Here is a 21,841-nt window from a genome sequence, read left to right on the forward strand (position 1 = left end):
CATATTTTATTTCTTTAAATGTATTTTTAACAACTTCAAGGGAATAAAGTAGGAGTGTGAAATGAACCTCTCTATATTAGTATATTACTATCAAGTGTCAATTTTATTTAGAGAAATACTTAAAAATTCACAGGAAAGTTTATTCATTATACAATATTTGGATAATTTTTAGTCCACTTGGTAATATCCTGATATCTTCGGGTTATCCTTTTGATGTATTGCTACGGTATAAGAGCACAAAGAAGGAAAGCAACTTTCTTAAGTGGGCTGTGATAAAATGCCCCTGAAGTTGTTCTAAGGGCCTCCTCTTAGTTCGTGTTGCCCTAGAATTGACTCTGAGACAAGTAGTTGAGTGCAGAGAGTTTATTTGGGATGTAATCTCGGGCACACACCAGGAGGGCAGTAAAGAATTCAGACAGAATGGAAGGAAGCCAATAAAAATTCATTATCAAAAAAGTTAACACTTTAGACTATTAGGCACAACGCTGCTCTGGAGTTTTGAGAACACCTAGCAACCTGCACCTCAGTTTTCCCACTTGTGGTACAAGAGAAGTGGAGTACTTTCTGCAGCTCCTGGCAGTCATCCAGGGAAGGCTGTTCCCATAAAGACTGGGAAAGTCAATGCCCAGCACTTGCATAGAGGTAGATGGGGCACTGGTGGCCACAGAAAACCCAGCAAAGAGATTTGAGTGCAGGTAGTTGGGAGGTTAGGCTGGTGTCCAGTGAAATGGTGGTCATGGCCAAGGAGATTTAGGTGAGGCACTACTAGCAACTGCTTCTGGCTTCTTAAGAACCCTGGGGGGATAAAAATCAATTAGTAGCTGAAAAGCCATTGTTCCGCAAAATAAGGAAGCACCTTGTAAAAGAATCCCAGGCAACCTGATTCCAGAGAGCATACTCTTAATCACACTACATTCTGCCTCTGTATTTGAAAAGAGTTTTTTGAAGAGCTGTACTTTAATGAGGAAATAGTATACTTATTATGGTTATAAATAAGCAGATGTGGGATTTAATACTCAAGAAAATCCACTTCTTAGATTAATGAGGATTTTGGTCATTCATTCCAACCTTCTCATTAATACAGAAGAGGAAATTGAAGTCCCGAGAGGTTAACTGATTTGCCCTATGTCACATTGCCACTTAATATCAGCCTTCAAGTCTCCTGCTTTCTAGTGTCTCTTTTTTTTAAAATTTTTTATTTATTTATGATAGTCATAGAGAGAGAGAGAGAGAGAGGCAGAGACACAGGCAGAGGGAGAAGCAGGCTCCATGCACTGGGAGCCCGATTCGATCCCGGGTCTCCAGGATCGCGCCCTGGGCCAAAGGCAGGCGCCAAACAGCTGCGCCACCCAGGGATCCCTCTAGTGTCTCTTTGTACTAAATCGTACAGTATATCTTTTCCTTATGTATGTTTCTTTCAAAACCAGGAAGCTGGTTTGAATAAATGTGATACAAAGATAAACCAGAAGAAAAGTAGGGAGAAATAACTGGCTGAACAAGGTAGTGTAGTCATAGACACTGTGATAACTCATTTTAAGAAGGAAAATGTGACTGAGAAACAGTTTGAGCCAGAGTTTAGGGAGGTGAGTCCAGAAATAATTTTTATCAAAATTTTTTATCCAAGTTACAATAAGTCATTAAAGTGTGGAGAACAAGAATATAAACAATGACAACTTAATTAAAGACTTGAATCCAGAATGCATAAAGAACTACAAGTCAAAAAAAGTATATATTACAGGGGCACCTGGGTAGCTCAGTGGTTGAGTATCTGCCTTTGGCTCAGGTTGTGACCCCACAGTCTTGGGATCAAGTCCTGCATTGGGCTTCCCATGGGGATCCTGCTTCTCCCTCTGCCTGTGTCTCTGCCTCTCTGTGTCTCTCATGAATAAATAAAATCTTTTTAAAAAATTACAGATCTTAGTAAATAAATGGGTAAAAGACTTGAAAAGACACCTCACAAAATGGCCCATTAATATATGAAAAAAGATGCTAGAAAGTCACCAGGGAAATGCAAATTAAAATTACATTGTGATACCATTTCATACACTAGAAGGACTAAAATGGAAAGAATAGGGTGCCAAGTGTTGGTGAGAATGTGGACCAACCAGAACTGTCATACATGTGGGAATATAAATTTGTGCAATCAGTGTGGGTAACTATTCTGGTAGCATCTACAAAGTTGAATTAGGAATACCTAATAACATAGGAGTCCCCGGTCATGGGTCTATATACAACAGAAATGAATACATGCATGTTCACCAAAAGACATGTACCAAAATGTTCATAGAAGCGCTATCTGTAATAGCCCCCAAATAAATGGAAGTTTGGAAGAATGGATAAGCAAATTGCATGTTCACACAATAAAATAGTATGTAGACATGAGAGTTCATGCAACATGCATGAATCTCACAAATATAATATTTAGTTAAGCCAAACAATATATACTATATGATACCATCTATATAGAATTCAAAACCATAAAGCTAACATACAGTGTTCAAAGTCAGGATAGCAGTTACACATGGTAGGGAAGGGGATGTTACAATAGGAGAATATATGGGGGAGTATTGAGGTGTTTATGCTCTGGTTCTTGTGGGTCCTACTTACACAGGTGTGTTCATTTTATAAAAAATCACACACATGATTCAAACACTTTTCTGTACATATGTCATACTTAATAAGTTTATCAAAGGAAAAGGCTTACATTGAAGGATTTTCTATTTATTTATTATTTAATAATTTAAAAAAAATAAAGTAGTTTTTCACTAGGAAATGTTTAATGGTGGTTTTGTTTTTTTAATGGTGGTTTTAAAATGCTTTTAAGTTCTACCTTATAATAAAATCATGGTTTTGTTTGATTTTTAAAATTGCACTTCTGTAGAAGTGATAGATTTGAACTTTTCAATTCAAGAACTGTCAGTTCTCTTTGCAACCAGTAATTTACTTTGTCAAACAGGTGACCAGGATTTGGGGAATAATTCGTTCTTAGAACAGTGAAGCTAATGAGACCACACAGACATAGAATGCTATAGCCAGTCACAAATAAGAAGGTACTCAGGTGTCTGTGAATGCATACCACGGGACTCCAAGCAGCAATGGATGACTATAAAAAGGTTTGATGTCTTAAATAAGTATATGTGTCTTAATTAGCTATTTCCTGAAACCTCTGAACATAAATATATGGGGCTGTATTTATAATATTCAGTCTCTAAATGGGCTGAAATGAAATGTATTCTAGGGAAAGGGCATAGGAGTCAATTTAACAAGCATCCCAGGTATTTCTCACCATGGAGCAACTTTTATGAAACCAGTATCTTTATTCGATGCTCAGACATGAAAGATAACAAAGGATACTTAAATGAGTAGTCTCGGAACATTAACTAGTTGTGCCACAATCTCAGAGTTAGAAAATTTGACTGAACCATGTGTCAAATTTAAGACATCCTTGTTCCTGACCTCGAACACCGCTCTGCTGATTGACATGTATTCTAATTGATTTAGATTCAGAATGGTCTGACAGTAGGACAAAGTATTCCAAAATCATGACCTTTGAACAGTAGTAATCGTTATGTGTATGGATTTCAAGTAGGATTGTTACTGTACTTATTGAATGGACCAGCAGTTTCTCTTCTACCCGTTTCTTTATAGGCAGGCGAACTCAAAAAGGAATCAAAATTCTGTGACATATTTGAATTTTGTCATATATAGGCTTGGTTTGTGAATATAATTATAAGAGTATAATTTAGCTCCATTTTTAAAAAACAGCATTTGTCACGGGATTCAAGTTCTTTTTTAAAAAATCCATTAAGATAATTTTTTAGTTTGATTTTTCAACCATCATCTGAATAGCTCTTGAAAACTTCCAAATAGCTAATGACATCTAGCATTTACTAGATGACTTAAAATTGCACTAAAAGTTTTGGATACCCTGTATAAAAGCTGAACTGCCTTCAATCACATAAAATCATATTCATGGCCTTTGTTTTTAAATTTCATGCTTTATTTTAAAGCCATCATGAAGCCCTTTGACATCTGTCCTGAAAACACCATTTAGGACGGTATTTCCTCAAGCATGGTGTTGCAGGTTAGCTTCTCTGGAAACATGCTGAGACGGAGATGGGGGTACACATTGTCCCTTTGAAATTGACCTTGAGAAAAGAAGGGGCAAAACAGGGTGTGCATAGTGGAAATCAGGATACCAAGCAGGCCTAACAAAGCCTTGGCCACTATTGTGAGGAAGCTCTGGAGCAAATATTGCCAATCAGAGTTGACAGGCATCTGGCTAAAATGGCCAGCCTTTATTACTCCTCCTCCCTTGGACTCCAGGTTGAAGCTGTCCTGTGGGGACATGACCTCAGGAGAGGTGGCATCTGCAGACCAGACCTGGAAGGAGCTAATATCAGCAGGCTGTCCGCTGAGCACTCCTGGCAGCTGGGCAACACATCATGTGTCTTTCCTCAAAGCACAGCTCTGTGTCCATGAGATGGTTTTCAGAGAAGGACATGGATAGTACACATTTTAATGTATAGAGGCAAATGTTTAGTACTTCATATCCAAGATCTCAAGGATCTGCTTAGGGAGGAAGCCAAACGGTAAATGTTAAAAATGAGTTATTGCTACAGAAAAATATTAGGTATAGAAAGTTATAGACAATAATAAAACATGACAAAAATCGTAAAGGTACTCTTCGAAGCAGAAATTTGAGGCAACAGTGCCTGTAAGTTAAAAGTCAGACTGATTATTTTAGTGTCTATTAAAATGTAAGTGCTTGCCAAATACTTTTAAAGAGGACCTTTAGTAAATGTTAGCTTGAAACTCCTCATCAAATGCAAAACTCTTCAGGATATGACATTCAAAAATAAAAAAATATATATTTTTTAGCATTTGAATCATGTGACTGTTAACCTACTCAAAAAATTAAAATTAAAAAAAAAATAAAAAAAATAAAAAAATAAAAAAAAATTAAAATTAGGGATCCCTGGGTGGCTCAGCGGTTTAGCTCCTGCCTTTGGCCCAGGGCATGATCCTGGAGACCTAGGATCGAGTCCCACGTCGGGCTTCCTGAATGGAGCCTGCTCCTCCCTCTGTCTGTGTCTCTGACTCTCTCTCTCTCTGTGTCTCTCATGAATAAATAAAATCTTTTTTAAAAAAATTAAAATTAAATAGAATATCTGAACAAAGACACCATTTCAAATAGATTTTTTCCTATACAGCACCTATTGATACTACCTTGTTTAAATTAGTTCTAGGTGAGCTTGAGAGTTCACTCTTACTATGCTCTTTTTAGTAACCATAATTAAATAAACCCCATTTCTTATAGAGCTGCCCAAGTAAGAAATAACACAATGTACATCTGAAGCTGCTTTGTTTCTTCGAGGAGTCTTTTGGAGTTCTCAATAGGAATTTTGTGTGTGTCACATTGCCTGTATTTTACCCTAAATTCACTGATCAACTTTCTCGAACCCCTCATTGACTAGATGATAACTTTAGTTATAATTCTTTTTCCATTAAAAAATGGCCTGGGGCAGCCTGGGTGGCTCAGTGGTTTAGCGTTGCCTTCGGCCCAGGGCCTAATCCTGGAGACCCGGGATCGAGTCCCACGTTGGGTTCCCTGCATGGAGCCTGCTTCTCCCTCTGCCTGTGTCTCTGCCTCTCTCTCTCTCTCTCTCTCCCTGTCTCTCTCTCTCTGTGTCTCTCATGAATAAATAAATAATAATAAAATAGTTTTTAAAATGGCCTATATGGAATCATTAAATTGTATACCTGGAACTAATATAATTCTGCATATTAATTATTCTTGCATAAATTTTGTTTTAAAAAATGACCTCTGTCACTTTACCATACCCTCAAAACATATTTTCATGAGAAGATTAAACTAACACCTAGAAACCTTGTAAACAGAAACAGGCTATAGAGTCTGTACGTTGAGCAGAAAGGGAGAAATGCACCTTCATTTGACAGCAAATTGGGTTGAAGTATAAGTGATATGACTTTAAATGTTATGAACTGAAGATTAAATTATAGTTCATTGAAATAATTTACTCCACACACATGACAGGAGCAATGGGCTTGCTTTTTCTGAAAAAAAGAATTCTTGAATTACAGTTACAATAATATGTCTAAATGTATGTTTATGTACATTTTTTATTACAGCTTTAAAAAAAAAACAGCTGTTCTCAATATCATCCCCATCATCAATTGCTCCTGTTCCAGTAGGCTCTCTCCCTTCTGTCTAATAGCAGGGACAAAATATCATGGTCAGTAAAAGCACAAGATCTCAAGTTAGACTGTACAGTTTCAAATCCCAGCTCTGCTACATACTAGCTGTGCAACCTTGGACAATTAACTTAGCCTCTTAGTTTTATCATCTGTAAAATAGGGATAATAAAAATAGCTACCTGTTAGGATTAGGTTTAATGTGAGTAATAGAAATCCAAAATAATATTATTAAAATTAAGTCAAAGCTTATTTCTTTTACATAAATGTAAGTATCCCAGGACTGGTAAAGTGGATAATGACCTTCAGGTACTCAAGTTTGGTGGTTGTTCTCCATCCTCAATACATGTTTTTCATCTTCAAGTCCAAGATGGCTACTCCAGCTCCTGCCATCAATCCTACAAAGCATATTGCATCCATCAGGAATAAGAAGAATATATCCTTTTCCTTTAAAGGCATTTCTGACATGTAATGGGCCCATACTTAGTGACAAGGTCATATCTATCCGCAAAACAAATTGAGAGATGTAACCCTTATTCCAGGCAGCCATCAACCAAGATCATGAGTTTCTTATGACGGTGATCTCATCCTGATCTCAAAGATCAGAGTTTCTCATGATAGGGACATCATCCCTAGGGACGTTTGGGAAATTTATGAAGGTCTTTAAAATTTGTCACAGTGAACAGGTGTGTGTGTTTGTGTGCGTGTGCATGCATGTTTTGAATGGGTACTACTTTGCCAGTGATACTTAGTGGGCAGGGCCAAAGACACTAGATATTTTGAAATGTGAAGGAATGAAAAGTCACCCTGTATCCTGTGTGAATTTCACATATTCCATCAGACATTCACATAGATTAAGCACTTGTTTACAGTGATCTGTTCCTACATTAATAGAATTTCTGAATTGTAATGTCGAATTTATTCATCCTTCATGATTGTACTTTTTTGCGTCTTGTTTTGAAAATCCTGGAATTCATGAAAGTATTCTCTAATATTATCTTCTGAAAGTTAAATTATTTGTCTTTTACATTTAGGTGTGATGGAAGGTAGAAGAATCCAATTTCATTTTTCCACATGAATGCCCAATAGTTGCAGAACCAGTTACAGTAAAGCCCATCCTTTCCCCATGGCTATGCAGTATCACTTCTGTCATAAATTGAGTTCACATAAGGGAGGAATTTCTGGATGGTTTTCATTGCTCATATTTGTCTATCTCTGTACTATTCCTACTCTGCTTTTATTACTGCAGTCTTAAATTTTGAAACATAAAAGGACAAGTCTTAACATTTTGCTGTTCTTCAAAGCTTACCACTTTGCTGTTCTTATTTTGGCTGTTTTTAGCAATTCTAGAACAAGATTGTAACTTTAATTGGATTTACATTTAATCTAAAAATTTTTTTAAAGATTTTATTTTTTTATTTGAGAGAGAGAGACAGCGCAAATGGGTGGAGGAGCAGAGTGGGAGAGAAAGGGGCAAAGCAAACTCTGCAATCAGTGTGGAACTCAATGCAGGGCCCCATCCCAGGTCCCTGAGATCATGACCTGAGCTGAAACCAAGAGTCGGATGTTTACTTAACCGGCTGACCCACCAGGTGCCCTTACCTTTAATCTAAATTTGAGGAATATTTGACATTTTAAAATTTTGAGTATTCGAATCTATGAACATGCAACATCGTTTCATTAATGTTTTATCTAAAGTTTCTTAATATCAGGGCGCATGGGTGGCTCAGTCGGTTAAGCTTCTGCCTTTGGCTCAGGTCATGATCTCAAAGTCCTGGGATCAAGCCTCGTATGGGTTCCCTGCTCAGTAAGGAGTCTGTTTCTCCCTCTCCCTCTGCCCCTCCTGCACCTGCTCATGCTCTATCTGCACCCCCCTTCAAATAAATAAGTAAATAAATAAATAAATAAATATTTAAAAAATTTTCTTAATATCTATTTTAAAAATTTTTAAAGAAGTCCAGCACAATTCTTGTTAGATTTATTATTAAGCATTTAATATTTTTACAGGCAATGCATGTATTTTGCTCTTTAAATTTTTTTTTTTAATCGGGACACTTGGGTGGCTCAGCAGTTGAGTGTCTTACCTTCTACTCAGGGTGTGATCCTGGGATCTGAGATCAAATCCCATAACAGGGCTCCTTGCAGGAGGCCTGCTTCTCCCTCTGCCTGTGTCTCTGTCTCTGTCTCTGTCTCTCTCTCTCCCTCTGTGTCTCTCATGAATAAATAAACAAAATCTTTAAAAAATATTTTTTTCATGCGGACATAAGTAACAGGGACTTGAACAGATATTTATTTACATACCTATGTTCATAGCATCATTATTCACAATCACCAAAAGCTTGATGTAGCTCGTGTTCACTGGATGAATGGATAAATAAAATGTGATTGGTATATACAGTAGAATATTATTTAGCCTTACAAATGAAGGAAATTCTTCGTTTTTTTTAAAGATTTTATTTATTTATTCATGAGAGACACAGAGAGAGGCGGAGACATAGGCAGAGGGAGAAGTAGGCTCCCCACAAGGAGCCTGGTGTGGGGCTCCATCGCGGATCCTGGGAGCACACCCTGAGCCAGAGGCAGACGCTCAACCATTGAGCCACCCGGGCGTCCAAAATGAAGGAAATTCTGACACATGCTACCACATAAATGAACCTTGAAGACATTTTGCTAAGTGAAATAAGGCAGTCACAAAATGACAAGTACTGTAGCACTCCATTGATGTAAGGTTCTCATATAACCAAATTAATAGAAAATATAGTGGTGGTTGCCTAGAGCTGGGGGCAAGAGGTATGGGTGTCATTGTTTAATGGGTATGGAATTTCAGTTTGGGAAGATTAAAAAAATTCTGTAGATGGTTACACAACAATGTGAATGTACTTAATGTCACAAAATTGTATACTCAAAAAAAGTTAGTGTTAAGAGGTATCTGGCTGGCTCATTTGATAGGATATCTGACTCTTGATCTCAGGATCATGAGTTCAAGCCTCATGTTGCGTGTAGAGCTTACTTTTTTTTTTAAGTAAAAAAAATAGTTAAAATGTTAAGTTTTATGTTATGTATATTTTACCACGACAAAATTTTAACAATGACAAAAACAAAAACAAAACCCTTCCAGAAGTTATACGCCACAAAAACAACCACTTTTTTTTTTGTTCATACTTCTGGAAATTTCTCATATACACAAATATATACTTAAAAATCCTCAGAAGCATAACATACTTGTTATACATCTGGTTTCTTTTTTATTTAATAACACAAGTTGGAGAGCTAACCATTTGCATGCATAAATGTCTATATCACTTTTTTAAGAGCCAAGTCAATGTTATGTTCAATGACATAGCTTTGCAACATAACAGCAACAACAAAAAGACCCAAGATGTCAGTAACTAGATTCAGCAGTTATTTATATTTTGCCACAATTTATTAGTTTTGCTTAACTATTTTGAAGCAAACCATACCTGTCATGACATTTCTCCACTAAATACTTCAAAATCTATCTATAAAAAGTGTATTTTTACATAATCACAATAACTGACAATTGCATCATGCCATAACCACAATTCTCATGCCTAACAAAAATAATTTCTTAAAAAAAAAATAATAATTTCTTAATATTAGCTAATACACAGATGGTATTTACATTTCTGCAATTGTTTTTAAACAAACTCTTAGTTGTTTTTTTTTTTTTTTTCAAAACAATCCAAATGAGATCCACAAATCACATTTGGTTCTTATGCCGCTTAAGTTTTTTAAAATCTAGGGTAGACCTCCTTTTTATTCATATCATTGATTTATTGATGAAACTGATACCTTGTCTTCAATCCATATTCTGGATATAATTGCTTCCTCATAGATTGCTTAATTTTCTTTCTTCATCCACTTCGTATTATGCATGTCAATATATATGGTATATCTTTTAATAAACTTCTTTTATTAAAGTATACAGACAGAAAAGTGCACGAATCTTTTGTGTACAGCTTGAGTTTTCACCAAATCACCACTCATAAGTAACAACCATGCAATTAGATCATTAGGGGCACCCATAAGACCCTCTGAGCCACTAACCCCCCCAGAGCTAACCACTATACTGAGGTCTAAAGGCACGACATCTACATTTGAAATTTTTTATGAATGGAATTATAAGAATGTTTTTCCTTTTTATCTGGTTTCTTTCATTCTGAATTATATTTGTGAGAAGCATCGTGTTTTTGCAGCTGGCAATTTTTTATTGTTATTTTATTTTCATCTATCTATAAATTTAATTGTGTGGCTATATCATCAATTTTGCTGATGATAAATATTGAGTTAGTCCAATTTGGAGGCTACTGCAAATAACATTGCTAAAATATTGTTTCATATGTCTGTTGTTGTACACTTGATTGCATATGTTGGGCATAGCCTGAGGAGTGAAAGCACTACGTCACAGAGTGTATTTATGTTCCACTTTAGTAGATGTTGACAGTTTTCCAAGTGATTCTACCAATTTACTCTTCCAACAACAGCAAATGAGAATTCCAGTTCTCTACATTCCATCAACACTTAGGATTGTCAATCTTTGTAATCTAATACCTCTGTAGTTGGGTGGTGGTATCTTATTATTTTGATTTGTCTTTGTCTATGGTTAATGACATTGACTGCAATTCCTATGCTTATTGGATATATGAAATACCTGTTCAAATGTTTTGCCTATTTTAAACTTGAGTTATCATGCTTTTTCCTGGTGACTTCTAATTATTTCAGATTGTGGATGCAAGTCCTATGATGATTATATGCGTTGAAACAAATCCTGTGAGTTGTGATTGTGTATTAAAACCGAACATGGATGGGATGCCTGGGTGGCTCAGCAGTTGAGCATCTGACTTTTGGCTTAGGGTGTGATCCCGGGAGTTCTGGGATTGGGTCCCACGTCGGGCTCCCTGCATGGAGCCTGCTTCTCCCTCTCCCTGTGTCTCTGCTTCTCTCTCTCTCTCTCTCATGAATAAATAAATAAAATCTTAAAAAAAAAATAAAACCAATCATGAGTTTACATGTTGTCAGCCAATGCATTGATTTTAAGATTCTTATACTTCACCTAATAATCTTAGCAGTTATTGATGATTATTGCCTTGATGAAGATTGCCTAATAGAACTTTCAGTTAATGGAAATGATCTAAATCTATGCTGTCAGTATGGCAGCTACTCAGTTGAGCACTTGAAATGTAGTAGTGTCACTGCAGAACTAAATTCTAATATTAATTAATTTAAATTTATTCATTTTTAAAGAGATTTTTAAATTTATTTATTTAGAGCATGCATGTGAGCAGAGGGAGGGGCAAAGGGAGAGAGAGAGAGAGAGAATCACAAGAAGATTCTGTGCTGAGCTCAAAGCCTGACTTGAGGCTCCATGCCATGACCCTGACTGAGATTGTGACCTGAACTGAAATCAAGAGTCCGACGCTTAGTGGACTGAGCTACCAGGCACCCCTTAATTATTTTAAATTTAAGTAGCAAATTGTGGTTAGCAATTATTACATAGGAGAGCACAAGTCAAGGTTCATTATTTCATGCTTGTGATATCCAATTTCATCATCCCTTCTATACTTCTTAGCTGAGATTCTTCTAGAAAAAAGGACATCCAACATGGCTTTAAATAAAATTCACAGCTTGACGTTTCTTTGGACCAATGAGAATGAATGTGGTCTGCAAAGCAGAATCATGATTGGTTTATAATTACAAACTTACAGGTATGTGCTCCCCAACTACTTTCTAATTTCTTGCAGGTGAGAACATGGGAGGGGTTTTCTTCAAGTTCACTTCCTGCTTTTGCAGGAAGGTGGTTCCCATTAGAGTCTCCACATTGGGATTTTATCTTCTGTTGTTCTCCTCACTGGGCCTTGAAAACTGAACCTTAGTGTTTGGTCAGGTTCCGGACAAAAGCAGCTTCATTATGAGACTCATTTTTCTGGGTTCCTTAGATATTGGCCTGATAATTCTTACTATCTTGTCAGTTCTTTGATGATTTACAGACCATTTCTGAAAATTTTTCATAATGTATTTTTAGTTATTCCTAGTGAGAAGATTGGTCCAATGAGGTGACCCACTCTAGTTGCAAAACTAGAAATGGAACTCTAGCATACATTCTTTAAACCTTACAACAAGTCTAAGAAGGAGTTACTGTTATTGCTCTTTTTTTCCCAGATAAGTAGATGAGGCATGTAGAAAAACCTTGCACACAATCACACAGCTAGAGGACGTTGGAGCCAGAATTTAAATCCATTTCTACTTTACTCAAGACTTTCCCCTTAAACACCTAATTATATGCCTTATTTAGGTTGGATACTTGTAGTGGCTTTTATGAAAAATAATTTAAGTTTTTAATTTTGCTTTTTTAAAAATGTTAGATAGCAATGAACCCAGATGTTAAACAAGAAAGTATTTAAATATTAAAATCCAGTTTTATTTTTAACACATTAATGGCTACTACCAAGAAAATTCTGGAGATAAAATATGCAACTGAAATAAATGGTGAGTTGTTAGGGTTAAAAGAAAAAAGAGCACAAATGAAAATATTATCTGTAGTTGTCCCAGTTGGTGAACCGGCCATAGCTCCTTTACCAGACCAACTGAGTGTTGGCAGCCAAGAACTCATAGCACATTTGTACTGAAACTTGCCCCCAACCAACAGGAGGTGGCACATCTGGCAATGTCTAGAAGGTTAAGGACTCCGTGTCTGTGCTCTCCCGGCCCCCACATCCAGTAGTCACAAGCCAATATAAGGGTGTCAAAGACCAATCCTCTTGCCTCAAGGAAACACAGGTCTGTGATAATATTCATTCTCTAGAGATCCCTGTGGAGTGAGGCTAAACATCCCTTATCAGTGTCTCCTCTCCTTTCAGCGTCCCTCACTTCCTTACACATTTCTCCAGAGCAGTACTCCCCTGCTCTGTCACTCACATGATTCTTCCTCTCACACTCGACTTCCAGGAAACTGAGCTATATACATGACCTTCTGTTTCTTCCCTCTGCTCCATTTTTCTCTTCCATAGAAATGCTCACTGAGTAGAAATAACTATTGTACTTTAATTTTTCCAGCCATGTTGAATAGGGTCAGACGAGTATCTTGTTCTGAGAATTTTTTCACTCACAGCAAGCCTTCAAACTGTAGCCTTCCTTTCAAGGGAATTGAGAACTCAAGTCCACATCTTTTTCTTCTATGTTTTTCTTCTGTTCTAGGATGTGAATCACACATACATGCCATTTCCCAAGGGGCTGTACTTACTTGTAAGTGCACTGTTGTGCGGTCCAAGGGTAGTTACCCACTGATATTCGTAGTCTGTTTCCAACAAACATAGCCACACAAAAAATATGACATATTTTGCAATTTGTTATGTATGTAGCATTGAGTTCTAATCATAATGAGCCGTTTCTACTCTTGTCTTTAGTAGGCAGAATTAACACTTATCCATGAATTATACCTGCTAACTTGCAAATGATCTCACTAGAGATTTTTAAAAAAATGATACTCCTGTGGCCTGTTAGATTCAATAAAATGAATAATGTAGTTTCTAAATATGTCTAATTTCCAGGAAGACTATTATATGAAAGAAAACATTATATCCAGATGTTTGATGAGCTCTAAATTTAATTATACTATCAATAGTGTAAAACATTTGCTTCTATCTTTGTAAAAGCAAAGCATTCCTACATAAAAGAGCAATGCTCAAATTGCAAAGCTATAGATATGGTTAAGGCATAGGGATAGGAGAGGAGTGAGAGGGATGGGAGGTCAAATTCAGGTATATTTATTTATTTAACATCATGAGTTATCATACTACATTAGATAATTAATATCAGGCATCTCATTTCAGAAATTGGCTCCAGGTAGGTTTAAATAATTCACAGTTTGATGAAATGCAATCTAGAAACCCAATACCTTTAGCAAATGACATAGCCAGTCTCTCAGTTTGCACTTCTTCTCCCTTTTACCCCAACACTAGCTTCTATTTCACATGTATCCTTCACTTTGACCAGTCTCTGAAGTTGTTCTGTGCAGTGGATCTCTCCCTCCGCTCCCAGGAAATGTTATCCTTGCTCTATCGTAAACTTCTTTTGACTCTCTGTTAAACTTCTCTATTGGCTTTTCCCTTATCGGTTAAAAATATATTCCAGCCACTTGCATCTTACAAAAACTATTCAAATCAAAACAAAAACCTTTCTGTCAATCTCACATTTAACAAGCAACATTTAAATAAAAGGATAAGTGTTTTTGATTGTTCTTTTATTTACTTAAAATACCATGAAACAAGTCATACATACAGAAAAATATATAATATTTTCTCGCACAATTTAACAATTTAACCATGTATGTATCCCTTACTCAGACTAAGAAATAGAACATTTAAATAACATAGAAACCCTCCATGTCCCTCCCTTGGTTGCATCCACCTTCCTTCCCTTAAAGATAAACATTTACTCTGAGTTTTGTGTTAATAAGTTCTTTGTTTCAATTTATAGATTTACCCCCTACATATGTATCCCTAAATAATATATTCCTTAATTAAAACGAAACAAAACCAAACCCAGCTGAGTAGCAAGCAGCAATCTTTCTGTATGAGGAAGGGTGAGGTTGCCACTACCAGATAATGGCTTCTAGGGAAAAATAGACTCAACAGAGCCTATGGGTCATGATTTGGCGTCAGATTCCCTGAGCATTTACAGAAACCTTTTTCTAGGGAAGTCAGTGGGGAAGGGCCTCCTGGCATCCTGGCGAGTGTAGGGCTTACCATAGTTTGGGCCCTTGGACTAGATACCAGCCATTTAGCAAAAGTATGGCCAGAGAGGGGTGCCTGGGTTGCTCAGTTGGGTTAAGTGTCATGATCTCAGGGTCCTGGGATCCAGTCTCACCACTGAGGCTGGGCTCCCTGCTCAAGAAGGGAGCCTTCTTCTCCCTATCTGCTCCTCCCCTCCATGCATGTGTGTGTCTCTCTCTCAAATAAATGAATAAAATCTTTTATTTATTTATTTATTTATTTATTTATTTATTTATTTATTTATTTATTTTTAAGGTATGGTCATTGAGAAAGGAGTGCTCTCTGTGTTCTGCTCCTTCCAGTCCTCAGGAGAAAGTCAAAGTAGAGACCTGTGGAGCGAAGCAGCAGAGCTTGGAGAATAGGTCCTTTGCAAGCTAAGTACAGAAAAGAACCCGAGCGTGGCCTGTGAGGGGATTTTGTCCACGACCAAAAAAGTAGAGGAAGAAGAAGAAGACGAAGACAAAGAAGAAGAAGGAAAGGAGGAGGAAGAAGGTGGCGGCAAATGACAACAAGGATTCTCGGATGCCAGTGCCAGCCTGGTCGTCTCTTGAGCTGTATGAACTGGTTGCCTTCTGCATCGGGGCCCCTGCTGTCATTCTGGGATCTGCCTTCAGTCTCCTCTTGGGGAGTCTCCTCAACACTCTTCTCATTCCATTTCTAGTTTGTTTGTATCCCACATTTTGTCTTTACTGGTTTCTTAGTGGGCAGCCTCTCCAGAAGCTTCTTTCTCAGGTAGGGTGGCAAATTTGTTTGAGACATTTGCAATCACAAAGTTGCCCAGCAGCCTGGAGGTACAGAGATGACCTAGGAACCGAACTGCTTCTCCAACAGCCTTGCCCCTAGTCCTCCTTATTTTAGTTACTATTCTACTCCTCCTCCCCCTCTTATTTATTACCAGTTCTAGGGGTACTTTGGTGTTACCAATTCCCAAGGCTTTTCAGGATTTTGAGGTGTAAGTTAGGTTGGTCCTCAGTTTTCCCCAATTATCGGTTGAGGACTTGGCTTTCTCATTTTTTGTTTTTAAAGATTTTATTTACTTATTCATGAGAGACACACAGAGAGAGGCAGAGACACAGGCAGAGGAGAAGTAGGCTCCATGCAGGGAGCCGGACGTGGGACTCGATCAGGACCTGAGCCAAAGGCAGACCCTCAACCGCTGAGCCACCCAGGCGCCCCTGGCTTTCTCCGTTATATAAATCATTTACCCTTTGTTCCACTGCTTTCTTACTTATGAAATTTCCTTGCCCTGGTGTCCTCTCCTATTCTCCCTATCTGTCCATAATTCTTCTTACTGGGGTTTTGGTGGATTTCAGGAAGGAACAAAATTCGATACATATGTACAGATACATTGACTCACTATTTATGGGTTAGCAGCTCCAGAAAAAAATGATAAAAACTAAGAGTGGTATTTTTTCCAAGGATCTGTGCTCAAGTCAGTCATACTAAACATCTGAAACAATTGAAAGAATGAAATCTGTAAATTCCTTAAAATCCTAATAATAAAATATAAGTGTAAGAATTATAATTCAGGAAAATTTCACTTAGCAAAGGGGCAAAAAGTAGCTACTTTCTTTTTTCACTTTTTCTTTTCTTTGTTTCTTTCTTTTCTTTTCTTTTCTTTCCTTTTTTCTTTTCTTTTTTTTTTTTTTTTTGGCCTGGCCAATAGAACAAAAGTCAGAGAAAGGGAAAATTTGCTTTCTCTGCTTGAATGCTTGAGCTGAAACTTCAGTCTTCTGCTCTTGGACTGCGATTATACTGTTGGCTCTCATATTCTCAGAACTGTACTGCCAGCCTTCCTGGATCTCCAGGCTGCAGAAAGCAGATTGTGTAGTTGGTTTTATATATATATAAATTATATATATATATATATAATTTATATATATAAATGGTTTTATATATATATATTATTTATGGTTTTATATTTATATATATAATTTATATATAAATTATATATATATAATTGGTTCTGTTTCTCTGGAGACTAATATAGCCATCAAGACTAATCTGGTTAGTCTTATAATTTTACTTATGTCAGTCAGTACAAGACACCCAAGGTTTCCAGCTCCCTCCACCCCCAAACTCTCATTACCATGCAGCTCTATCCATCCTCTTGCCGTCTCCCCCACCCGCTCCATCCCCAACTCTCAAATTCCTTCATGGTGGCTGTGGAATTCAAGATCAATCATTAACAAAATCCCCTATATTTTAAATTCTCAGAGGTGGATTTTTTTATTTTTCCTGAAAATTCTCTAGAACCTCACTTTGCTGTGACTGAAACTTAGTTTTCCCCTGAGGACACTTGTCCTCTCTAGCGGTGGCTCTTTTTCCTCCCACACTGTCACGACACTTGTAGGAGCTTGACTCCCAGAAGGCCCACAATGAGCCTGCCTTCCAGGAGTCATGCCTTGTAGACTACAAGGTCTCTTCCCATAGTGAATCAGACATGACCCTTTAACCCAAAAGAAGGTGGTGTATGTGACACCCACCCAAGGCTAGGTCATGAAAGGCATTGCAACTTTCGGCTTGGTCTTTTGCATCAACATGGTCAGAGCCCTGCCATGCTATGAGAGCTCAAGCAGCCTCTTGGAGAGTCCCCTGCAGAGAGGAACAGAGGCCCCAAAACAACAGCCAGCATTGCTGGTCATGCAAATGAGACGCCTTGAAAGTGGATCCTCCAGTTTCAACCAGACCTTTTGATGCCACGTGCTTACTGAGGGCAACATCAGAGAGACTGATCCAGAACTGCCCAACTGAGGTGCTCCCAAATCCTAGACTCACAGAAAACGTGAGATAATGAATAGTTATTGCTGTTTTCAGCCACTAGGGTTTTAGGTGATGTGTCATGCAGCATAGTAGGTAACTGGAACATGACTGAGACCAGAGAAAGTGATTGACATGATTGACTTTTCTCCTGTTACTTCCAGACTCCTATGCTTCACTCTTCCCTAAAACCCAAGCTTCGAATTTCATGTCCGAAAATAATGTCACAGGGGAACCTGGTGGTTCAGTGGTTGAGCGTCTGCCTTTGGCTGAGGTTGTGATCCTAGGATCCTGGGATTGAGTCCTGCATCAGGCTCCCTGTGGGGCCTGTGGGGAGCCTGCTTCTCCCTCTGCCTATGTCTCTGCTTCTGTGTCTCTCATAAATAGATTTAAAAAATTTGTTTTAAACAGAAAACAATGTCACAGACTACCTCTCTTTATTGTAATTGTGTACCAATTCATTCATGTTCGTTTATTTTTTTTTATTGAAGATATTTTTTCCTCGCTCACGGTCACTTTCCTCTATGCAGTTGCTTTTATACTTGGTGTCTTAGTCCTTTTGGGTTGTTATAACAAAATATTATAGGCTCGGTGGCTTATAAACAACAGAAATTTACTTCTCATCTTTCTGGAGGCTGGAAAGTCCAGGATCAAGGTGCTGGCTTAGTTGTGCTTTGGTGACACCCTCTTCCTGGTTTATCCCTGGCACCCTCTCTCTGGATCCTTACAGGGTGGAAGGGGCAAAGAGCTCTTGGAAGTCTCCTTGATAAGAGTACTAATTCCATTCATGAGAGCAGAGCCTTCCAAAGTTCCCATCTCCTGCTACCATCACCTTTGGGGCTTAGGATTGATTCAACACACAGATTTTGGGGGGACACATTCAGATCATAGCACTTGGTGATTTCAATTTCCACTAAGATTATATCTCCAATCCCTGGCTTCTGAGTTCCTTGACCTCGCCCCCATCATTTTGTCTACTCTAGGCAACAACCCATCTGAGGCTTATAGCAGAGAATTTATCATTATAACTGCAGTTTGTCCATAATCTCAATTACAAGCACTATTTCCTATTTTTTCTAACTCATCACCTCTAAAAATTTTTTTTTAATTTAATGTTCTGGGGCCCCTGGGTGGCTCAGCCAGTTAAGCATCTGACTTTGGCTCAGATCATGATCTTGGGATCCTGGGATTGAGTCCCACATCAGGCTCCCTGCTCAGGTGCCTGCTCAGCGGGGAGTTTGTACCTCTCTCTCTCCTCCTCCTACCCCCCCCCTCCACTTGTGTGCACTCAATCTCTGTCTCTGTCTCAAGTAAATAAATATAATCCAAAAAAAATAATGTTCTTATCCAGTGTTGTGATGAGCACCAGGTGTTATATGAAGTGTTGAATCACTACATTGTACACTTGAAATTATATTACAGTGTATGTTAACTAAGTGGAATTTAAATAAAAACTTTAAAAAATTAATTTACTTATCCAAATGTATGTGGATTTTGCCAGGCGAGAAACAGAATGAGCTTTTTGTGACACTGTTTACATAGAGCTGACAACTCGTTTAATTGTAGCTGTCTAGTACCAGTTATCTTTCAACCCCAACTAATCAGCTTTTAATCCTAATATTTTTTCACTTATCTTTCATACTCATAACTTTGTTTTGCCTCTTACCCAGTTTAGATTCCAAGGACAATCATTACTGCCTCACATACATATACACTCATCTCCTCTGCTCCCCCTTGCTTTAGCATATTCACCTGGTAAAAATCAACTCTAATTAAAACCAACTCAGGGATCCCTGGGTGGCTCAGTGGTAGAGCGTCTGCCTTTGGCTCAGGGCATGATCCTGGAGTCCCAGGATCGAGTCCCACATCGGGCTCCCTGCATGGAACCTGCTTCTCCCTCTGCCTGTGTCTCTGCTTCTCATGAATAAATAAATAACATCTTTAAATAAATAAATAAATAAATAAATAAATAAATAAATAATAAATAAATAAATAAATAAATAAAAAAAACCAACTCAGCCGTTTCTGTGCTTGCACTTGTGCAAGTGCAGAGAAACACACACCTGTGCAGGTTGGTTTCACTTTATTTTGACAGGTTAGTTTTTAATTTTATGAAGTAAGGAAAGTTGAAGAATAGTACAAAGGTTTCCCATATACCCTTGACTTACATTCTCCGATTATTTTTTTTTAAGATTTTATTTATTTATTCTTAAGAGACACACAGAGAGAGGCAGAGACAGAGGCAGAGGGAGAAGCAGGCTCCATGCAGGGAGCCTGATGTGGGACTCGATCCCAGGTCTCCAGGATCACACCCTGGGCTGAAGGTGGTGCTAAACCACTGAGCCACCGGGGCTGCCCACATTCTCCGATTATTAACGATTCTGTGTTTGCTTTATTTGTTTAATTATTCTCTCTCTCTGCACATAATTTTTTAAAATCATTTGAGAGTGAGTTAAACCTAAATACCTGACTCAAACACAAATAAATATATAGCACTACATTTCCTTGAGCAAGGACATTTTCACTATAGTATAATTATTAAAAATGGAAATTAGTATTGAATAAATACTATCATCTAATCTGTAGACTTTGTTCAAAGTTTTCCAGTTGTTCCAATAATGTTCTTTACAGCAAATAATAATAAAATAAAATAAAATCCTGGCTCAGGATCCACTCTAAGATCATACACTGTATTTAGTTGCCATATGTCTTTCATCTTTAATATGGAGCAATAGTTCAATATTTCTATAGCTTTTAGGAGCTTGATATTTCCGAAGAATTCAAGCCAATTATTTGTAGAATGTCCCTCAATTTATTTTTTTTTTGTCCCTCAATTTAAATTTGTCTGATGTTTTCTCCTGGTTAGATTCATAGCATGCATTTTTTATATAATATGTAGTTTTGTTCTTTAATAATATATTTTGTAGATCATCCCATAATCAGTACTTAAAGAGTTTCCTTATTCTTTTTTTTAGTCATTATTTCTTCAAATATTAGCAACATTAAATTCTTTCAATCCAACGTAGATTTCTTGGCACAACTTCAATTAGAAAAATAGGCATTTTTGATTCAGCCTATTCTTATATACAGCGTTGAAAGAGAATACAACTTATGCTAAGTTTTGCAGGACAAAGACAAGAGTATATCATTTCTGATTTTCTTATTAGGTAATTATTCTTTAACATGTAATACATTTTAAAAATATATGCAGCATGTGACCTTTTGTGGAAGTGGATTTGACTCTCCCTCTTCAACTTCACATTAGGATCACTTTCAAACATACAGAAATAGACAAAAAATAACTGAATAGTGGTATACCCTCCACATAGATGGAATAATTATTAACATTTTGCTCTCTTTCTCCTTAGTCTTAGTTTATTTAGGTTGTTAGGACAAACAATACCATAGGTTAGGTGGCTTAAACAACAAACATTTCTCACAGTTCTGGAGTCTGGGAAGTTCAGGATTGAGACACCTGCAGATTTTGTGTTTGGTGAGAACCCACATCCTCTTCCCAGGCTGCAGTGTTCTTACAGTGTCTGTATATGGTAGAAGGGAATTATGTGTCAATATATGAATTTGGGGAGGGGGTCACATCAGCTTATTGCATCTGTATTCGTTGAAGCATTTGAAATCAAGTTGTAGGCATCATGACATGTCCTAAATACCCGAGCATGAATTTTTTTTAATAATGAAGACGTTCTACAACATAACCACAAAGTATTAGTCATAAATGAGTATCAATAACTTTATCCACAAATGGTTACTTCTTCCATAACCTGAACTTTCATATATATATATATATATTTCATATTCAATCTTCCTCAATTACTCCAGAATGTCTTTCATGGCTCTTTTTTGGGAGGGAGGGAACCTGAATCTGCAACATTCAACAGCTTTTTTTTTTTAAGGTTTTTATTTATTTATTTATTAATGAGAGACACACAGAGAGAGAGAGACAGAGACAGAGACACAGAGAGAGAGAGGCAGAGACACAGGCCGAGGGAGAAGCAGGCTCCATGCAGGGAGCCCGACCTGGGACTCTATCTTGGGTCTGTCTCTAGGATCGCGCC

The 21,841-nt window shown here is 37.5% G+C and overlaps 1 long non-coding RNA gene across 1 annotated transcript; it reads right to left on the reverse strand.

Annotated features, from left to right (window-relative positions):
• Positions 1–528: 528 nt before the first annotated feature.
• On the reverse strand, positions 529–21,309 carry LOC119867296. Its single transcript, XR_005383079.1, has 3 exons — positions 21,209–21,309; positions 6,520–6,614; positions 529–795 (listed from the first exon to the last, which is right to left on the reverse strand). It is a non-coding gene; the product is annotated as an uncharacterized LOC119867296 (long non-coding RNA).
• Positions 21,310–21,841: the final 532 nt, after the last annotated feature.

This window comes from Canis lupus, chromosome 33 (genome assembly GCF_011100685.1).
Source record: "Canis lupus familiaris isolate Mischka breed German Shepherd chromosome 33, alternate assembly UU_Cfam_GSD_1.0, whole genome shotgun sequence".
NCBI classification, from domain to species: domain Eukaryota; kingdom Metazoa; phylum Chordata; class Mammalia; order Carnivora; family Canidae; genus Canis; species Canis lupus.